The following is a 16258-nucleotide window of genomic DNA, read 5'->3' as shown; positions in this document are numbered from 1 at the left end:
CTCAGCCTCCTGAGTAGCTAGGGTTACAGGCGTGAGCCACCAGCGCCCGGCTATATATAATATTTTCTTAGGTTAGTTCCATATCTTACATATGGTGAATAATGCTGCAACAAATATATTTGTGCTGATAGCTTTAGTACAGCATTGTTTGTCATTATTTGGGGAAATGCCCAAAAGTGGGATTGCTGAGCATAAGGGAGCTCCATGTGTAGTCTTTAGAGGAACCTCCATACTACTTTCCAAAGTGGCTGAACATTCCCACCAACAATGCAGTGGGGTTCCCTTTTGGCCACATCCCCTCCAGCATCTATTATTATTAGATTTCTTGATTATAGCCATTCCAACTGGAGTGAGGAGGTGGAATATCATTGTTGTCTTGATTTACATTTATCTTATGGCCATAGAAGTTGAGCATTTCTTCATGTGCCTATTGGCCATTCTTATTTCTTCTTCAGAAAAGTTTCTCTTTAAGACTTATTAATCAGGCAGCAGATACTTCGAAAATTTGTTGTTGGGGGACTTATTATATTTTAGATATGAGACCCTTACCCATCGTATGGCTAGTGAAGATCTTCTCCCAGTCTGTACACTTTCTATTGATCTTGCTAGCTATGTCCTTTGCCTTGCAGAAGCTCTGAAGCTTCGTGCAATCCCATTTGTCCAAATTTTGATTTTTTGTGTTCCTGGGTCTTCATTAAGAAAGTGTTGGCCTGAGCCAAGGAGCCCTAGAGTTTCTCCTATTCCTTCCTGTAATGTTTTCAGGGTGTCTGCTTTGACTCCCAGGTCTTTTATCCATTTGGAGTTGATTCTGGTGTAGGGTGATATATAAGGATCTAGCTCTAGTTTCTTATATGTGTTTAACCAATTTTGCCAGCACCATTTACTGAAGTGGCTGTCTTTTTGACATTCTATTTCTTTAGCTCCTTTATCAAAGATTAGATGGCTATCAGTTTGTGGGTTCATTTCTGGGTCTTCAGTTCAATTCCATTGGTGCTCAGGTCTGTTCTTATGCAAGTACCAACCTGTTTTGATTATTATGGCTTTGTAGTAGAGTTTGAAGTTTGATATTGATATTCCTCCTGCACTGTACTTTCTGCTATGGATTCTTTTTGCTATTTGGGGTCTTTTATTGCTCCATGTGAATTTTTGGATTGCTTCTTCTATTTCATTGAAAAATGAGTTTGGGATATTGATAGATAACACATTGAATTTGTAGATAGCCTTTGGCAGTATTGCCATTTTCAGGATGTTAATCCTCCCTATCCAAGAGCATGGGAGGTTTATCCATTTCCATAGCTTCCTTTTTCAGCTTTTTAAAGTTTTCACCATAGGTCCTTCACTTCTTTAGTTAAGGTAAATTCTATGTATTATTTTTTGTGGGGCTATTACAAAGGGAGTTGCTTTCCTGATTTCAGCTGTGCTCTTGTGAATATTGGCATACAGAATGCAATTGATTTTTGAGGGTTAATTGTGTATTCTTCTACTTTGCCAAAGTTTTGAATCAGTTTAAGTAACTTGAAAGTGGAGTCCATGGGGTTCTTTAAATACAAGATCATGTCATCTGCAAAGAGTGAGAGTTTTACTTCATCTTTCCCTATTTGGATCCCCTTTATGTTTGCATTTTATTTCTATACCTAGGCATTCTAAAACTAAATTGAATGGAAGTGGAAAGAATACATCAATGATCATCAAAGAAATGCATCTACAGTTGTCTTTCTTCGATGAGTCCCTGCCTACTTTTGGGATGAGTGTTACAATGACCTCATAGAAAGAGTTTGTAAGTGACATTCCACTTTCAATTTCATGAAAGAGTTGGAGTATTGGTGTGAGTTCTGCATCGAAGGCTTGGTAGAATTCAGCTGTAAATCCATCTGTTCCTGGGCTTTATTTGGGTGGAAGATCTCTTATTTCTGTTTCCATTTTGATGCTTGATATGGGGTCTGTTTAATGGTTTAAATCATCTTGTTTTAGTTTTATCATGTTGATATTTGCTAGAAAATCATCCATTTCTTCCAGATTATCAAATTTATTAGCATAAAGATTGAGAAGTCTTCACTTATAATATTCTGAATCTAGGTTGCTTCTGTGGTGATGTTTCCGTTTATTTGGGTGTGTTCACATTTTTTCTGATAAGATTTGCTAAGGGTCTCTTAATGTTGTTAATTTTTTCAAAGAATCAACTCTTTGTTTTGTTGATTTTTTTCTATGGTTTTTTATTCTATTTTTTTAAATTCTGATTTAATTTTAATTATTTCTTTCCATCTACTGTATTGGAGTTTGCCTGTTGCTTTTTTTCAAGGAGCTTCAGGTGTCTCATTTAATTGTTGGTTTCAGATCTCTCCAATTTGTTTATGTAGGAACTCAAGAGCTATAAACTTGCCTCTGAGTACTGCCTTTGCTGTGTCCCAGGGGAGCTGGTAACTTCTGTGCTCATTGTTGAAGATAATGAATATTTGGATTTCCTTCTAATCTTTTCCATGACCCACTGGTGGTTCAACAGTGTGTTTTTCAGCCTCCATGTGTTATAGGATTTTCTTTATTGTCTTTTGGTGTTGAATTCTAATTTTATTCCCATGTGGTCTCAGAGAATGCAGGGCATAATTTCAATGTTTCTGAATTTGTGCAAATTTGCTTTGTGACCTAAAATGTGGTCTGTTTTGGAGAATATTCAGTGTGCTGCTGAAAAGAACATGTATTCTGATGCTGCTAGGTGAAATATTCAGTAGATGTCAGTTAATTGTAGTTGATCTATGCAGTTCTTTGCATCTGAGGTTTCTCTGTTGAATTTTGGCTGGGTTGATCTATCTAGTGGAGATAGTGGTGTGTTAAAGTCCCCAACATTTACTGTCTTTGGATCGATGTGAGATTTTTAGGGAAAATAGAGATTCTTGGATAAATTTGGGTGATCTGTTATTTGCTGAATAGATATTTAGAATTGTAACATCCTCCTGAAGTAGAGATCACTTAATTAGTATGTAATGACCTTCTTGTCTCTTTTCAAGCATTTTAATTTGAAGTCTATTTTATCTGATATTAAGATTGGAACTCCCACCTATTTATAGGGGCTGCTATGGTAGATTTTATTCCAGCCTTTCACTTTCAGGATTTGGGGGGGGGGTGAGGGTAAAGTGTGCCTCTTGAAAGTAACAGATAGAAGGACTATTCTTTTTGATCCAACTAGACAGTCTGTGTCGCTTAATTGAAGAGATAAGTCCATTAATATTCAGAGTTAGGACTGAAAGGTTTTTAGAAGTTCCTGCCATGTTATCCACTTTCTTGTGGGCTGTGCCAATGGGGTCCTTCTTATGATTCTTGGATTCTCTGTTTGGGGGCCGTTTCTTTGCTTTTCATCGTGCTCTTGTTGATTTTTTATGTGTAGGACATCTTTAAGTATCTTCTGTAGGGCTGGTTTGGTGGAGATACATAGTTTCAATTTTTCTTTGCTGTGGAAGGGTTTTATTTGTCGTTCTGGTATGAAGTAGAGTTTCGCTGGGTACATTATTCTTGGTTGATAATTGTTTGTCTTCAGGATGTGACATACATTATTTCATGTTCTTCTTGCTTTCATTGTCTCTGCTGAGAAATTTGAAGTTATTCTGATTGGTTTCCCTTTTGTAGTTAATTTATCTTTTCTCCCTGACAGCTTTAAAGATCCTTTCCTTGGTCTGGATTGATCCTGTGCAGAATACAGTGTGACAGTGGGATGTCCTCTTCTGTTCTGTTCTATTTGGGGTTCTAAAAGCTTCTTGTATCTGAATGGGCCTAACTTTTTGCAGGTTTGGGATCCTGTTAAATAAATTTCCTAGACCTCTTACTTCTGTCTCTACACCCTCCTCTATACCCATTAGTCTTAAATTAGGCCTTCTGATGATGTCTTCCAAATGTTGAATAGATCTATCATATTTTTTGTATTTTGGATTTGTCTTGAATACTTGTCTCTTCTTTGTCTATAATGTCTAAGCTGTCTTCAATCCCAGAGATTCAGTCTTCTTCATGGTCTAACCTACTGTCAAGACTTTCTAATTTTTTTCCTTTCTTTCTAATTGGTCAGATTTTATGGCTTCAAATTCTTTGTTGGAACTTTGTTTTAGATCTTGTATGGACTTCTTTATCCCCTTAAGCTGATTTTCAGTGTTCATTCTCAAATCCCTCAGTTGATTGGTTTCATTTGACTCCCTTTCCTTTTGGAGAGATACTTTCAGCATTTCATTTGTGGCTTCCAAGGATTCCTCCTACATTTTGTTTATGGATTCCACAAATGTCTGAATTTATATTTGTTTATTCTCATCCTGCTAACACAATTCTTCTATCAATCTTTGGTTAGCCTCCTTATGCTGGCAAAATTCCTGTATTAATCTTTGTTTAATCACATCACACTCACACATTTCCCATGCTCCCATAGGGTCTTTTGCAGACTTTCAATATTTTCATTCAGCATGTATACCAGTAGTTTTTGTAGACCATTTTTGAAACTCTCCTCTGGATTATTCACTAACTGCTCTGTTGCCTGAATATCATGAGTAGAGTTGAGATACCTGGACTTGCCATTTTTCTTGTGTTTCTCCACCTTGTTCTGCCCATTTGGGTATGAAAGCAAAACCAATTCCATGCTGGATCACTATTTTAAGGCAAACATCAACAAGAGCCCTGCAGATGTGCAGATTGTTTGGTGCAGTAAAAATGAGAACAGATACAATCTAGTTCAACAGATACAATCTAATTCAACAACAAACATCTAAGGATCAATAGACTAAGAAAATCAAAGAAAGAGTAAGCGGGCCAGAAATTAATAGCTTTAGGGAGAATTGTGAGGAGAAAATAAGTAGAAGAATTTAGGGAGGGAACCAGAAAGAGGGGATATAACCAAGATCTAAATTCAGAGAGAGGAGAGGGATAGAAGGAAAGGAGAAGTGAGATAAAGAAAAAGGAAAAATAAAAAATTTAAAAATGAAACTCTTAAAATTATGTAAGTAAAAAGGAATAATACTACAACTAAATTAATTAAGGCTGAGAATTTGTGAACTGAGTAATAAACATCTGAATTAAGTATAGACACAATGAAGGATAAAGTCTAAAAACTGAGGATGGGTGTATATCTGAGGATGAACAGGACAGCAGTTAAGTAAAGCAAAACAAAAACAAAAATGACCAGAAAGGGAAAGAGTATAAAGAGAATAAAAACAAGCAAACAAAAAACCTAAAATAAAAATGATGTTAAAAAATAGAAAACATTTTTTAAATTTTTTTAAAATTAGGTAGAAAAAAGGTGTTCTTCGATTGTTTTTTTTGTGTGTGGGGGGGAGAATCTTGTGTTTCCCCTGTGTCCATAACCAGTCTCTTGCTGTAGTCTCTGGTTGGCTTGTGGTGTTTGGTTTTCCTGTGGCTTTACTGGTTTCTTAAAACAGTTTGTTTGAGCAGGAAGAGTGAAGCTCTTCCTTACTAGGGTCTTTATGACCCTCCTCCCAGGCTAGTTCAGTGGGAGGGTGATGTTGAGTATCACAAAAGAGGGAGATGGCTCTTTCCTCTAGTTTGGAGTTGCAGTATGGGAGTTGTAGGTAGGGCTGTGACCTGTCAGCAATTAGTAGCTTTATCCTGATGGGCTTCCTCCTGAGAGACTCAAGCAACCCAATCTGGAACCATTTTCAGAATTTATGTGCAATGAGTTTCCAATTATTTATTTTTTAACCTTCAGCAGCTGGAGTTGCTGCCTCAGCTGCAGATGGGTGTGGCAGATTCTGGCTCTGCTTACTCACTGAGTACAGTCACCCCCCTTGCAGAGCTGCCTCTAATTGGGAAGGTCAATTTTCCCCAGGTTTGGAGCTGTGCCCCACAGGTCATGTTCCTTTGAACTGTTGAATGGCTCCTATTGTCTTCTTCCAAGGCCTGAGTTAGGCGTTAGCTGTGCTGGCCTGGTCTTTGTCATTACCACAGATGGTGTTCTTCTCCAGTGGTGGGGGAGGTGTTACCTTCCCACCACTGCTCTGTGGCAAGGAGTGAGGATATCTTAGGGGTACTCACACCTTTCCCTTGGTTTCCAGGCCATACATGGTCTGCGATTGTGGTCAGCAGGATGAAGATTCCCGTTCCTTGTCAATTCTTGCTGATGGTGAGTAAAATCCACTCACACACCCCCTCTGGCACCTTTGTCCATGACTCTCTTTGTTGATATGGTGGCCAAAGCAGCAGCCACTACCACCGCTGCCACAGACAACAGTGAGTGCTCAAATCTGTGTCCTTAACCAAGCTGCCTGTGTTTTTCCTCTCTGGCCAAACTCTCTGTACAATGATGGCACACTTGGTGTGCCTCTCCAGCCTTAGATTTCCCACTGGAACACTAAAACTGGTTTCTATGTGAGAGCTTGCTTAGCCCCCATCTTCCTCCAACTCCTAAAATTTCTATCTGGATTTGAAAATGCCTTTAACACTTTACAGACTTACAACATGATAAATAGAACCTGAATGGTGTGTTTTAATTTAAAATGGAATCTGAAGCATTTATTTGCTTGAGAAGGTAATGTTTTTTAAATGCACAACCCATAGAATTCTTTAGAATTCTAATAGAATTTTCCAATTAATTATAAGCAAAACTTTCTATCAATATGTCACATTGCTTTAGAATTTGAATTTTCTTGAGGGCTTAATGTCTTTCTCCACAGACCTAAAGAAGAGTTTTTCATATACAACAAAATAAATGAGAGCACATTCTCATATTCTGAATGTCTGATATATTCTAACTGGAAATCGACGTAAAAGGAAATACATTCTTTTCAATTGTCCAAATGAATCAAAGGAAAAGAAATATTTACATTTGGAATCAATCACTAATAAGTTATAGAATTTAGTGGATTATAGGTATATATTTATATATATGTGTATGTTTTTGTGTGTGTGTCTATGTGTTTACACTTATGCATACTTAGGTAGACATGGCAATATGAAATCCTGCATCTGTGGACATGACCAGTAACTTCACTTACATTACTGCATGCCGTGTCATAAACTGAAGACTGGCTGCTGAATGATTTGAACATCTGTGGCTTGGGAAATCATAATAAGCTAATTTCCTAGACCATAAAAACCATGCTAAAAACAAAACAAAAACAACAAGAAAAAATACTTCTTAGGGTTATAATACACCCTTACTTTTTTCACCTTTAAATAGAATTCTCCTAGAAGATAGGGAAACAGAAGAAAGAAAGGTTATATGCAATTAATTATACAAATAAACAAAACACATATTTATCAAATGAACTATTGCGACTATCACTTTTGTAGTGATAACTCTGCATGATAATTAGGTTAAACAAAGCTCTTTAAAGGCATTTGATGTTTTGATTAAAATAGAAATACACACATGGTTTATATATTTAGTCACTTCTACTAGTAATATTAATTCAAGAAACATGTTTTAAATTGGAAATAAAGTTTGTAGAAATTTATTGAATCTGGCTAACTACTTTAGTTTCAGAGGTATAAAAGAAACAGTTAATTTTGGTATTGATGGATTAAAAATGGTAAGGATTAATTTTTGAAAGGGGTGATAGCTATTAGGATGCCTTGTACTCATAAACTCAGTTGTAGAATGCTAATTTCTTTGTACCATTACTTAAAGATAATAAAAAGTTTTTAAAGAAATGGAACTTCTTTCATGACTGTCAACTTCTGTCAAAATTTTTAACACTTTGGTTTTTTTGCATATTAGAATCTAACACTTTTATGAATGTTTACCTCATCCATTGGAAAAAATTGACTGGGAATATTTTTTGCTTTTCTGAACATAATTAAAATGTTACCAAATACTTTTTCTTGGTTACATTGGGAAAACTCTGAAATACCTGCAAATCTTATCTCAACAAGAATGGAAGGTAGAAAAAAAACCCACTAAATACAATCCACTGGAAAAAAAAATATGAAGTTGCAGGACAAGAAATAAAGGAAGGTGACTTCTCCCTAAATTTGGTGAGGCTGACTGAAGAGTAATTACTTTTATATTGGGGTAAAAACTAACAACATAAATGTCAGAGGAACAGGAGGGGACAGACAAGGCTAAAAATATAATACCACTAAGGAAGAAGATAAAAACTCCACTGATCTCAAGTTTTACAGGGGTGGAAAATGGATCTGGGCAATTCTAGGGACATTTCAGGCAGTTCCTTACATATAGTAAATTCACACTTGGTTTCAACTTGCCAGATTGTGCTGCATTTGTCTGAAAGGGATTCTTAATACATATTCAATAACAGTACTGATGAGAAATGAGAGGAAAAACTGATTTCAAATCATTAATGATACACCATTTGGAAGTACAAAAACAAAACTTAAATTCATTGAGCTTTAAGACAAATGCAACTAAACTAAAATGTATTAAGGTGCACCATAACAGAATAAAAACACATGACATTAGAGGAAGAGGGTTAATTAGTCAGCTTCAAAGTACATTAATTTACATTAGAAAGTGTGTTGGTAAAAGGAGCCAAATATTCCATTTCCTCTTAGTGTTTCTGGTAATTTTCTGAGAAAACAAAATATACTTCAGCACTTCCTTTGCTTCACAAAGTCCTTTCTTTATCTGTTAACACATTGATAGGTAGAAATTAATAATCGTCCTTGTTCTTGCCTTCACAATTGTATAATATGCATAAATGTGGCTCTGTATCAAAGTTTCCACTATGTTTCTATTTTATTTTACATTGAATGGGTTATGAATTGATTTTTACAACAGAGGGTGTATGGTACAGTATGAGAGGCAACATTTTTATTAGTTATGAGCACCAACAGAAGACATAGAAGAGATGATCCAACAGATGGAGATGACAATCTGAAATGGTCAATCCTAAAAGTTGCTCCCAGATAGAATCATATGTCACTTGCCTAGGAATTAGAAAAATAGTCAGGAACAATCGCATTAAAGAAAAAAACATTTGAATACATATCTTAGGGTTCATTTCCCTAACATCAACTTATCTGACCTTTTCTGCTTGACTCAGACATATACTAGTTATTGCAAATAAGGGAAACCATGGGACCTGTGTTTCTTTGGGCCTGGCTTACTTCACTTAATAGAATTTTTTCCAAGTTTCATGCGATTGTTTCTAACACATTTATAAGATGTTGCTTTGAATGTCCGTCCCCAACGGCATAACCCCTGCTTTCACTGTATTTGATGTCGGTATAATTTGTGGAGGGAAAGGGAAAAAAGTCATTTAAATAGGGATGCATTGCATCAATAAGATTGCAACAATAAGATGTGCAAGTTGTTATGTCAAAAATGAACTTTTCAACTTTTGTGGGGGGCAAGGAGGAAGAAGGATTGGGTGGGGAGGTGGGGGAAAGGGATGGGAAGGGAATAGGAAGGGGAAACAAAGGAAGTGTCTACAATGCTTGATAAGAAATGTAATCATTATCTTGCCCATGTCATTGTAACCCCTCTCTACAGTATTTTCACAATAAAAAAAAAAAGAAAAAATAGTTAGGGACTTACATTTTTACCTTGCCTGGTCACAAGATACGTGCTGTAGAGGGAGACTATGGCACACTGAATAACAGAGACTATCTGATACCTGCAATCATTACTGACTGGCAATAAAGTCCAGTATCATTCAGCAATTTGTAACAATGAATTTCTGGCAGTGACTAATTTATATTCTTCTCTAAACACTGCCAAGGGATTGGTAGTGGATGAGCTGCCTTCATACATGAAAAAAAATATTTTCCATCAGTATTACATTACACACAAAACGTTTTATTTCCTTGTTAAATATGGACAATAAGTACCAGAATTTTATTTGCAGAAAACCAAAGTTAACCAACATTCAAATCTGTTATGTATAGTAGTGTAATATTTACAATTTAGGCAAATGCTAAGGTAAATTCTATTTAGATTTTTTACAATATATAAGATAAATGCCATTTAAAGCATTATACAACATTATCAAGGGAAAACCATAAGAAAGAGTCTAAAGTACAAAGTATTTTGTTCTTCAAATATTTTTGGCTAATTCAAATATGTTGTGAATGTACAATCTGCAGATGTCAAGGCCCTAATGGACTAGAAGTCCCATGTATTCATTAGAAAACTTCAGGCCAAGAAATAGTACTGAATCTTTAGCCAACCATTTCAAGTATATTCTGCAACTTATGTAACAGTTTTCCTATAAAAATATTTTTTACATGCTGTAGCTTATTCATTAACAAAATTGGGATTTTCCAGGAAGATGGCCACAATGACACAGGTAAACTCCCTAGGAGTCTCTGACCAATCAGAGTTCTACAGTCTCAGGACACACTTTACTTCAAGAGAGCCACACCAATTAAACTTTAAACAGATAAAGATTTATCCTAATACAGAAGAAATCTCTCCTCAGAAACACAACAAAACAGTGAGTAGACCCCCTCCTGTGCAGCTGTAGCGATGGCTCCTCAGCTTGTGCTGCCTCTGGAAGAAGTGCAGGGAAACCCAGAAAGACAGACCTGAAAAGCCATCAACTAAACATTAAACAGAAGACCACACTAATACTTAAGAAATCACATAGTACTCAGATTCACAGGAACCAAGGATGATAATCAGGGAAGATTCCAGAATCAGTGAGTGGACTGAGAGTCCTCCTTGGTGTGCCCTTCCACTGCTGCCTCTTCCACTACCTCCTAGGTGCAGCTAGGAAGAGGTGTTTGAAAACTACAACCTAGCCACAGAGGGCCCTCAACAGATCTCAATGCCCAGCTCAACGCACATCAGATCCTGTGAGTAACCCATAGGGAACCCCTGTCTTGGGGAACAAGTTCTCCGTGGTGACCCAAAGTTCCCTGACATAGTTCTCCCAGCTGAAAGTCTTCCTCAGCTACCCTGGAAAGACTCCTGGGACACAGCAAATCCCAAATCCTTCCATATCTCTGGCAAACTCCCTCTCTCACTAAGTTCATCTGCGAAGAGAGGGAAAAAGTCTCCAAGCCTGGAAGGCAGAATTTTGTCTGTACTCTCAAACAAACTGATTTGAACATCCATCTTTTCACCTTGAGTTAGGATCAATAAGGCCAGAGAATCGGAATCTAGGTAACAGCCTAACTCCCATATCAAGAGGGTGTCTGTACACAACCAAACTACAAGGAAAACTGACCACCACAAGGAAATTAAGGCTTCATCAAGACACTGAATAGCAGATATCAAGGAGATATGCATTCCCCCAAACAAACTGGAAATCTCTTTCTTTTTGAATAAATGGGATTGCATTAAATTGAAGAGCTACTGCATGGCAAAGGGCATAGCTAGCAAGATAAATAGATAGATAGATAGATAGATAGATAGATAGATAGATAGATAGATAGATAGATAGATAGATAGATAGATAGATAGATAGACAGACAGACAGACAGACAGACAGACAGATAGATAGATAGATAGATAGATAGATAGATAAGGATATAGATTGGAAATTCTTCACTAAACATACAACAGGCAAAGTCTTATATCTAAAATATAGAAATATAGCTAGGGCTCAAAAAATTAAATTCCACAAAAACAAGCTTTTAAATAAACAACCACCCCATTAATAAATTGGCTACTGACTTAAAAAAAGACTTCTCTGGATTGGTTCCATATCTTAACTATAGTAAATAATGCTGCAATAAACATAGTTGTGCTGGTAGCTTTAGTGTGGTCTTGTTTGTAAACATTTGGGTAAATGCCCAAAAGTGGGATTGCTGGGTCATAGGGGAACTCTATGTGGAGTCTTTTGAGGAACATCCATACTGCTTTCCAAAGTGGTTGAACAAGTTTACACTCCCACCAACAATGCAGTAGAGTTCTCTTCTGTCCACATCCCCTCCAGCACCTGTCGTTATTAGAGTTCTTGATTTTTGTCATTCTAACTGGGATGAGGTGGTATCTTAATGTTGTTTAGATTTGCTTTTCTTTTATGGCTAGGGAGGTTGAGCATTTCATCATGTGTCTATTGGCCATCCTTCTTTCTTCTTCAGAGAAGTTTCTCTTTAAGTCTTTAGCCCACTTATTTATTGGGCAGTTATTTCTTTGAGGATTTGTTGTTGGGGGATTTAATTTTTTGAGTTCCAAGTATCTTTTAGATATGAGATACTTGTCCATTGTATGGCTAGATATGGAACCAACCCAGATGCCCCTAAGTAGATGAATGGATCAAGAAAATGTGGTATATATACACAATGGAATTCTATGCTTCCATCAGAAAGAATGACAGTGCCCCATTTGTTAGGAAATTGAAAGATTTGGAAAAAATTATATTAAGTGAAGTAAGCCAAGCCCAAAGAAACATAGGTCCCATGGTTTCTCTTATTTCCAATAACTCTTATTTCCAGCAGAAAAGGTCAGATAAGGTGATGTTAGGAAAATGAACCCTAAGATATGTATTTAAGTGTTTTTTTTCTTTCATGCATTTGTTTCTAATGCATTTATATGATTATTTCTTTGTTGCTTTGTATGTCCCTCCCCCACATTATAACCCCTGCTTTCACTGTATTTGATGTAGGTATAATTTGTGGAGGGGAAGGGGAAAAACAAGTCGTTTAAATAAGAATACAGGTGGACCTGTTGCAACAATGAGAAGTACAAGTTGTCATGTCAAAAACCAGCTTTACAACTTTGGTGGGGGGGCAGGAGGATTGAGTGGAGGGGCTGGAGGAAGCTGGGAAGGGATGGGAAGGGGAAACAAAGGAGGAAGCTAAAATGCTTGATAAGAAATGTACTCATTATCTTGCTCATGTAATTGTAACCCCTCTGTACAGTATTTTCACAATAAAAAATAAATATTAAAAAAAAGACTTCTCTGGAGAGGAAATAATAATGGCCAATAGAAACACGAAGAAATAAATGTTCAACATCTCTGGCTATAAAAGAAATGCAATTACATACTCTGTATCGTATTCTCACAATTGAAAAAAGAAAGAGATGTATTCCTCAAAACAAGAAGAAAATGTAAAAAAAAAAAAAAAGAAATGCAAATTCCATCTTGCCCTAGTTAGAATGGCTATTATCAAGAAATCTAATTACAACAGATGCTGGCAGGGATGTGGCCAAAATGGAATGCTTATACCCCATTGCTGGGAGTGTAAACTCATTTAACTAGTATGGAGAATCATCAAAAGATAAAACATATAGCTCCCTATGATGAACCAATCACACTCCTGAGCATTTACCCAAATGATCCCAAACATAGCTACTCTAAAGCTTCCAGAACAACCATGTTCATTGCAGTTTTATTTACCATAGCTAAGATATCAACCAATCCAGGTGGCCCTCAGTAGATGAATGGATCAAGAAAAGGTGGTATATATACACAGTGGAGTTCTATGCTTTCATCAGAAAGAATGGCATTGCCCCATTCATAAGGAAATGGAAAGACATAGAAAAATTATATATATCAAGTAAAACAAGCCAGGCCCAAAGAAATGTAGCTCGCATGGTTTTTCCCATTTGTAATAACTAGAATATATCTGATATGCTTAGCAGAGAACCACAATAGCCCAATTGCTAGATACATATGACAATATATAATAAAAAAATATCAAAATGAACTCTAAGTGTTAGAAACATGAGGATTTTGTCATGTTATCTTTGCAGTTATTTCTATTTTTTTGTTTTAGTTTTCTGTACCCTTTGTCTTGTATAAAAGTTTATCTGACCCTCAGAAGACTAAGAGAATCACAGAAACCACAGGACAAAGTATGAAATAACACAACATACTCACTAGACATTCTGTTGGAAATGAACTTACCAGCTTTGTGGAGGGGTAATTGGTGCGGGGAAAGCAGGAGAAAATGAGGGAGGGGGTAACTGTTCAGAAAGAAATCTACTCATTACCTTAGTTTTATAACTGTAACTCCCCTGTTTTTCACCTTTTCAATAAATAATAAAAAATAAAATAAAATAAGGGCAAAAGTCTGAAGAAAATACCTCTTTATTTTATTGTCTACAATTTGTAAATTGTTTTCAAAGAGAACTGTTCTAAAAACTAAAAAAAATAAATAAATCTGTCAATGAGAAGACCCTGGTATACAGCTAGGACAACAGTGATCTCCAAGGATTGGTTGATTAACTTTAATTGGGAGATTTATTCATGCCAAACACATACACAATCATAAGTAAATAAAAATTTGTACTAATTTTCAGGAAACTTGCTCTTTAAAATATTCATATTATCAGTCATCATGAAAAATCTTTTCTTAATAAACTACTAGCATGTTATAAAGATTACATATTTTTTGAACTATGTACTTCTACAAATGTATAGGGATCCAAGAGGGAAAATACACTAGTAAAATGAAATGGCCATGAAATCCATGTTTATCTATAGTGAGATAGAAAGTTTTGGAGATAAGAAAGGTGGGTTACCTGAAAAAGGTGGAGAAAATGCTACATGGATAGAATGATTTTGTTTGCATGATGGAGCTGATTATAAGGTATGTCCATGTGCTTAGTTTCATGCCTGGGTCAACACTGCTGATCATTTCAGTTCAGATTATTGATTGCATGGAATGATTTTTTTCTCATTTTCTATTCATTTGTCCAATCACTAAATGTTCAGAATTTTGTATGAGAGCTATACAGGACATTTTAAGGTCCTTAACATATATAGGAGCCACATATATTTCTTGATCTCTACAGTCTCCCTGTCCTCTTGAAATATCTTTGATTTAGCAATCAAAATTTTAAATCACTTTATAAGCCAAAGTGGCTGAAATTTGATACCCCCTTCTGGAATGGAAAAAATATTTTAAGTGAGTTTCAATGAAAGAAAATTAAAATTTATCTAGGCCAACTAAAATCTTAAAGTCTTTTGCTCAAAATAGATATAACCACGATCTTTGCAATGTAAATGGAATATCTCAAATCTGAAAGGTTATAGCTAACAATACACTTACATTTTCTTACCTTCCTTATATTACTTGCCCTTACATTAACTTTTCCATCTAAATCATAATTTCATTATTAAAATCCAAAATTTTTAAAACAAAGTGAATAGGCAAGTTACATAGGCCAATATCTGAAGACTTGAGAACACTATAATAAATTGAATGGATATTAATTATGAAAGGATCCAATGTCTCTGAGATGTTTTGAATAGTTGGGAGTTCACAAAATTCAAAGTTGCAGAAGATCAGTGTGAGTTTCATTAGGAATAACCTTTGTTTTGGGCTTAAAGATAATGAAATAATTAACAATTTATAAGTGTTTTACCACTTAATTAGAGGTGAGTTCTATACCAATGAATAATTTTCACTAGACCTCCTGCAACACACACTTCTGAAAATTTCCCCTGCTAATTGGTCCAGATATTTTCTCATATTTGGGATGGCTTATTTTGCCAGAATTCAAAAGATATATTATTAGTGACAGTTTTAATTGAAAATATAATACATAACTTTTTGTGTTATTTTAAATAAAGTATTGGTACCACTTAAACCACAAATCAGGAGTAAAGCAAGGGACATATACTTTCTGTTATCATTCTGCAGAGAGATAAACATTATTATTATGATCATTTTTTCTTTGTAGTCATGAGACTTGAACTCAGTGTCTGGGTGCTGTGCATGAGTTTTTTTCCTCAAGGCTAGTGATCCACCACTTTGAGCCATATCACCACTTTTGGTTTTCTGGTGGTTAATTGGAAATAAGAATGTCACATTTTCTTGATACATTCATCTGGGTTGGTTCCATATCTTAGCTATGGTAAATAATGCTGTAATGAATATAGTTGTGCTAGTAGCTTTAATGTGGTCTTGTTTGTGGTCTTTTGGGTAAATGCCTAGGCGTGGAGTTCTAGTTTTGTCTTTTATGGGATCTCCATATTGCTTTCTAGAGTGGTTGAACCAGCTTACATTCCCACCAACTGTGTAATAGAGTTCCCTTTTGGCCACATCTTCACCAGCATCTGTTGTTATTTGTTTTCTTGATAATGGCCATTCTAACTGGAGTGAGGTGGAATCTCAATGTGGTTTTAATTTGCATTTCTTTTATGGCCAGTGATGTTGAGCATTTCTTCATGTGTCTATTGGCCATTCTTATTTCCTCTCCAGAGAAGTCTCTTTTTAGTTTTTAATGTATTTTAACTGTGTACAATATATAAGATCAGAAAGAGCTGAAACTTCCAGGAGCTGGTAACTCATGCATACTGAGAATCACTGTTCAAAGCCAGCCTAGGCAGGAACTACCATGAAATTCTTATTTCCACTTAAGCACCAACAATTTAGAAGCAGAACTGTGACTAATATTGTAGTGGTAGCCTTGAGC

Source organism: Dipodomys spectabilis, unplaced genomic scaffold (assembly GCF_019054845.1).
Source record: "Dipodomys spectabilis isolate Male_0828 unplaced genomic scaffold, ASM1905484v1 ptg000140l, whole genome shotgun sequence".
Taxonomy (NCBI): domain Eukaryota; kingdom Metazoa; phylum Chordata; class Mammalia; order Rodentia; family Heteromyidae; genus Dipodomys; species Dipodomys spectabilis.
Note: the sequence above shows the minus strand (reverse complement) of the source record.